We start from the raw sequence: 6,000 nt of genomic DNA, 5'->3' as shown, positions 1-6,000 counted from the left end.
GCAATGGAAGAGAGGTAGAGAGAGAGAGAGTGAGAGAGGAGAGAAAAAGAGTGAAAATGAGATGGAGGGAGATAGCAAGCAAGAGAAGGACAGAAAGAGAAAGACAATGTAACGCTCAGAGAGTGAGGAGAGAGAAAGAATGAGAGATAGAAGGGGAAGGGAGAGGAACAGAGGAAGCAAGTAAGAAAAGGAAAGAGGAATGGAAGGGGAAGAGACAGAGAAGGGGAAAGAAAGAATGACAAAAAGAGAAGGATAGAAAGCCAAAGAAAGATAAAGAGACAAGGAACAAATAGAGAGAGAGGAGTGATAAAGAAAGAGAGAGACAGAGGGGAAGAGAGCGACAGACAAAGAGAAACAAGAGAGGGGAAAGAGAGACAGAGAGGTAGAGGGGGAATGAGAGAGTGGAGAAAGAGAGAGAAGGAAAGACCAGAGAGGAAAAGGAGTGAGGGATTAAGACAGAGAGAGAGAGAGAGGAGAGAGTAGTGAAAGAAAGGTGAAAGAGAGAGAGAGAAAGAAACAGAGAGGGAGGGTGGGATTTTTTTAAAGCATTGCCAGAGTCAGAAGAAACAAAGACGAAAGAGAAGAACAAGAAGAAACACAAGAAAGAGAAAGAAGAGAAGAAAGAAGGAAGAGAAGAAAGAGAACATGTGGTGAGAAGATCTGAGCTGTGACAAATATGAACGTCCAACAGGAACGAGACGACAGCTGCTCTCTCTCCATCACATTCTCTCTCTCTATGCCCCCTCTCTCTCTTTCTTCCCTCTTTCCAGCTCTCCTCTCTTCATCCTTCCTCCTCCCTCTTTTCCCCTTATTTTCTCTCCTCCCTTCACTAACTAGTCTCTCTCTTTTCTCCATCCTTTCCTCCCTCTCCAATCTCTCACTTCCTCTGTCTCCTCCCTCTCCCTCCCTTCTTTCTCTCTCTCTCTCTCCTCTCACACACACATCATTTAAAGCTCATAAATCCATTCTGTCGTTCTTCTCAGAGTCGTTCATCTCGGCCTCTGTCGTTCTTCACAGATAAATGACGTCACACAGACAAATGTTCTGTTCATCATTTAGAGGGAAGTGTCCTGCTCAAGGGCACAACAGCAGAGTGCTCAGGGCAAAGGGGATTTAACCACCAACCTCCTGCAGACACTTTTACTCTTTTATTATCTCCAGCAGTGAATCAAACTCCATTTAGACACGAAGGAATTCACTCGATACTCGATACCGATTCTTCTGTCTCCCACATGTTTATACATGAAAAACAAACTGTGCTTCTTCTCCTCTCTTTGCCCCTCTTCTCTGTCGACTCCACCTCCCTCTCTTTCTCTCTTTCTCTTCTCACCTTTTCCCTTCTCTCACTCTCTCTCTTCATTTCCCTCTCCCTCTTTCTCCGCCTCTTCTTCCTCTCTCTCGCTCTCTCTCCATCTCTCTTTCTCCTCTCTCTTCTTCCTCTCTCTCCATCTCTCTTTCTCATCTCTCTCCTTCCTCTCTCTCTCCATCTCTCTTTCTCCTCTCTCTTCTTCCTCTCTCTCTCTATCTCCTCTCCATCTCTCTATCTCCTCTCTCTTCTTCCTCTCTCTCTCTCTCTCCATCTCTTTATCTCCCCTCTCTCTCTATCTCTCTATCTCCTCTCCATCTCTCTATCTCCTCTCTCTTCTTCCTCTCTCTCTCTCTCTCCATCTCTTTATCTCCCCTCTCTCTCCATCTCTCTATCTCCTCTCCATCTCTCCATCTCCTCTCTCTTCTTCCTCTCTCTCTCTCTCTCCATCTCTTTATCTCCCCTCTCTCTCCATCTCTCTATCTCCTCTCCATCTCTCCATCTCCTCTCTCTTCTTTCTCTCTCTCTCTCCATCTCTCTATCTCCTCTCTCCATCTCTCTATCTCCTCTCTCTTCTTCCCCTCTCTCTCTCTCTCTCTCCCCTCTGCTCCTCTTGTTGCGATGTTATTACTGTGGAATGTTCCGGAGTGTGGCATTAGACTTATATATTTCCATGGAAACAGGTGGCGAGTCCACTCACTGTAAGTCTTTGTTTTTCAAGGTAAATCTTTAGTATAAAGCGAGATATCAAAGTTTAATGCAACACTGCGGAACATTCCAGGTAGAGCTTTAATATCTCCATGGAGACGAGCAGGTGACAAAGCAGAAAACTTTACAGCTTTTCTTTAAATCTTTGACATATTCCACACTCATATGAACAAACCCTGGATATTTAGGCCTCTGTGGAAACACTCTGTTCCACTTTGTGATGTCATCAAGTGGTAATGCAGGGAATATTCCACAGTGTTTTTAAAGCCTGCTGTCTCTTGAATCATTTGGATCATTTGCAGCCCTGGAATTTCCAAACTTTGAAGCTGCATGTGCTGTTTCAGGCTTGTTCAAACGTCTGAGATATTGTGAAATTTCTGTGGCATTTTCCACTGAACAAAAGGTTAAAGTTAATGTCATTAAAGTGTGATATGTGTCGAGTAAAGCCGAGACTGAACACAGAGTTAAAATGGACACTTAGTGACATCACAGGGAGAAGATCATAAAATCCTCTTGAAGCATCTGAAGCATTTTGGATTTGACAGAGCTTCATGTGATTGTTTCAAAACGATCTTTGAAACAGAACCCCGGCCGTGGAGCTGATGGTTTAAATACATGTGTTAAACTTTGGGCAGGAGTCCCCCAAGGCTCAATTTTGGGCCCGCTACTTGTTATTATTTTTATCCTTCCATTGGCTTCAATTTAAAAGAAAGCCTCATACATGTATATGCAGACGATGCTGTTTTGTATCTTTCTGGCCTAAAACCTGTCAGTGTGATAAAACAAATTTGTCATGATAGCGCCCCCTACAGAATAACAAACAGACTTGTATGGAGGACTGAAAATGACCCATGCTGTGTTTTGCACCACGGCCAAGTCAGAGGGGCCAAGTCTGTATGTTGCTTGGTGTTGCCACGGCGAAGCCTCAAAAATCCATGTTATTGCATTTTGTGTCAGTGCAGCCCAAAGCCACAAGAAAACACAAGTGGCAGCGCCCCCCTGAGGCAGAGCCAGGGCAGAGTGTGGAGGGTCGGTCCATGACACTCGAGGCTTTAATTTATTTTGCTTCTCGAGAGGTTATTTGTTTTGTTTGTTTGTTTTTTAGTTCTGTATGTGAACAGGGCGCTCATGAAATAGAGAGTCTCAATAAAGTGAAATGATATTGTGACTTTGGAGACATAAACAGCCCAGTGATGCAGGATGGTGTGTGTTTGTGGGGACCTGTTATAACACCAGATAAATGTGTGGTATTAGAGCTTTAAAACACTCTCCTGGCTCATCCTCTGTGGAGATGCCAGAGCAGATAGTAGGTGGAATGTCTCGATAAATCAGTTTGACAGAATAATTAAGAGGAGTTTTTTTTTTTTGCCGTGTGAGGCCCCGGGCGGCCCTATCTCGTGATCACAATCTAACCCTCGCACAGATGGAGGAAATTGGACATTAGAAGAGCGCAGTCATCTGCATGAGTAATGATGTGAGCGGGTTTAACCGGACTCAGGGTTTAACTGGACTCAGGGAGATCTATATGTGGGACGATGAGCGCTCTGCAGTAACATGGATGAAGATAATCGTCGACAAAGATAATCGTCGACAAAGATAATTATCGTCGACAAAGATAATCGGCGACAAAGATAATCGTCGACAAAGATAATCATCAACAAAGATAATCGTCGACAAAGATAATCGCTGACAAAGGGTGTATAATCGTGACACTAAAGTTCACTGTCGTCCGGTCAGCGTTTTATGAGACAGTGCAGGGAGCACCAGGTGCCACAGGGGGCAGCAGTGGCTCTAATGCAAACTGTTGTTGTGTCCTTGGGCAGGACACTTCAGCCACATTGCCCAGAGTCCGTGGCGCGTGGCGGGGAGTTGGAGTCTTCCATCAGTCTGCCTCGGGGCGGCTGTGGCTGGTGGATGTTGTTGAGGTCATTATTGACTAACCACTAAACCGCAGGGCGTGGGGTTTAGGTTCAGACTCATTTGTCTTACATATTTACTCTCTTTCTAATGTGTTTCCACATATCCTCCTCCTCTCTCCCCCTCTTTCTTTCTCTCTTCTCCTCTCTCCTCCTCCTCCTCTCTTTCCCTCCTCTCACTCCAACTTCTATTTCTCTCACTTCTTTCCTCACATAAGACAAACTGAGTTCCTTCTCCTCCCACCTCTCTCTCCCTCTCTCCCTTTCTGTTCTCTCTCTCTTTCCCTCTCTCCCTCCCTCTCTCCCTCTCTCTCTCTCTCCCTCCCTCCCTCCCTCGTGTTTACTCTCATAAGACAAACTGAACTCCTTCTCCTCACACCTCTCTCTCCCTCTCTCCCTTTCTGTTCTCTCGGTTCTCTCTCTCCCTCCCTCCCTCCCTCCCTCGTGTTTACTCTCATAAAACAAACTGAGCTCCTTCTGCAGCTGCGGCGCTAAACTCGATTAAACTGATGATGGACGACGACCCGGCGAACAGAGACTTTTTCAAATCAAACTGAACAAAAGTGACTCTGATTTAGTCTGAATCACAAAAACACAGAACTCGACGAACGCGACGAACATGACGAACACGGCGTCTCCAGATGATTTAGAAGGACCCGGCCTCTCATGAAACTCTCATTTGTGTCTCCAGCTCCAGTCCAGTTGTTTTAAACCTAAACTGTTGGAGTAAACGGCTGATGATTCAAACTCTAGATTCTCTCTGTGGATAGGACACTGTTGTACTGGGGGCGTGGCCTCGTACTCTGTGTCAGTCTGAAGTCTCCTCTCTGTGTCTGCAGGATACTGTGAGGAGGCGAGGGCCGTGTGAGGAGGCGAGGGCCGTGTGAGGAGGCGAGGGCCGTGTGAGGAGGCGAGGGGCCGTGTGAGGAGGCGAGGGCCGTGTGAGGAGGCGAGGGCCCCTGTGCCCTGTGAGGAGGCGAGGGCCCCTGTGCCCTGTGAGGAGGCGAGGGCCCCTGTGAGGAGGTGAGCTGAAGAATGGAGCGCACATCTGGATCTGTGTGTGTCGCTCACACATGGAGCTGGTTAGTGACGGGTAAATGTGACTGTGTGTGTGTGTGTGTGTGCGTTACACTACAGAGACGACAGAGGAGCACCAGAGGAGGAGGAGGAGGAGGGAGAAAGAAGGGAGAGAGGAGGAGGAGGGAGAGGGAGGGAGAGGGAGAGAGGAGGGAGAGAGAGGGAGGAGGGAGAGAGGAGGGAGGAGGGAGAGAGGAGGGAGGAGGAGGAGGGAGAGAGGAGGGAGGAGGGAGAGAGGAGGAGGAGGGAGAGAGGAGGGAGGAGGAGGAGGGAGAGAGGAGGGAGGAGGGAGAGAGGAGGGAGGAGGGAGAGAGGAGGGAGGAGGAGGAGGGAGAGAGGAGGGAGAGAGGAGGAGGAGGGAGAGAGGAGGGAGGAGGGAGAGAGGAGGAGGAGGGAGAGAGGAGGGAGGAGGGAGAGAGGAGGGAGGAGGAGGGAGGAGGAGGAGGGAGAGAGGAGGGAGGAGGGAGAGAGGAGGAGGAGGGAGAGAGGAGGGAGGAGGAGGAGGGAGAGAGGAGGAGGAGGGAGAGAGGAGGAGGGAGAGGAGGTTGGAGAGAGAAAGAGGACTAGGAGGAGGAGGGAGAGAGGGAGAAGAGAGAGGAGAAGATGGAACTCTCACTCACTCTCTCTCTCTTAGTCTTTCTCTCTCACTCTCCTTCTCTCTCAGTCTCTCCATCCTTGTCTCACCCTCCATCTTTCTCTCACTGTCCTCTCTCTTTCAGTCTCTTCCTCTCTCATTCGCTTGAGCTTTGTCTCATTCTCTTTCTCTCAGTCTCTCCTTCCCTCACTCCTCCATCCGTCTCTCACTCTTTCTCTCTTTCTCTCACTCTCTCAGTCCATTTTTCTTTCTTTTCGATGATGATTTGTTACCATTTTTATTTATATCCGTGCCTAAAGTTTCACTGTGTCACTTTTCTCGTGGTAGAGATCTGCCCGATTTTATTTATTCACATTTGTTCAGGCGGATGGAGACAAACGGGCAGCAGGCCGTCCACC

This window comes from Periophthalmus magnuspinnatus, chromosome 9, assembly GCF_009829125.3.
Source record: "Periophthalmus magnuspinnatus isolate fPerMag1 chromosome 9, fPerMag1.2.pri, whole genome shotgun sequence".
NCBI classification, from domain to species: Eukaryota; Metazoa; Chordata; class Actinopteri; order Gobiiformes; family Gobiidae; genus Periophthalmus; species Periophthalmus magnuspinnatus.
Note: the sequence above shows the minus strand (reverse complement) of the source record.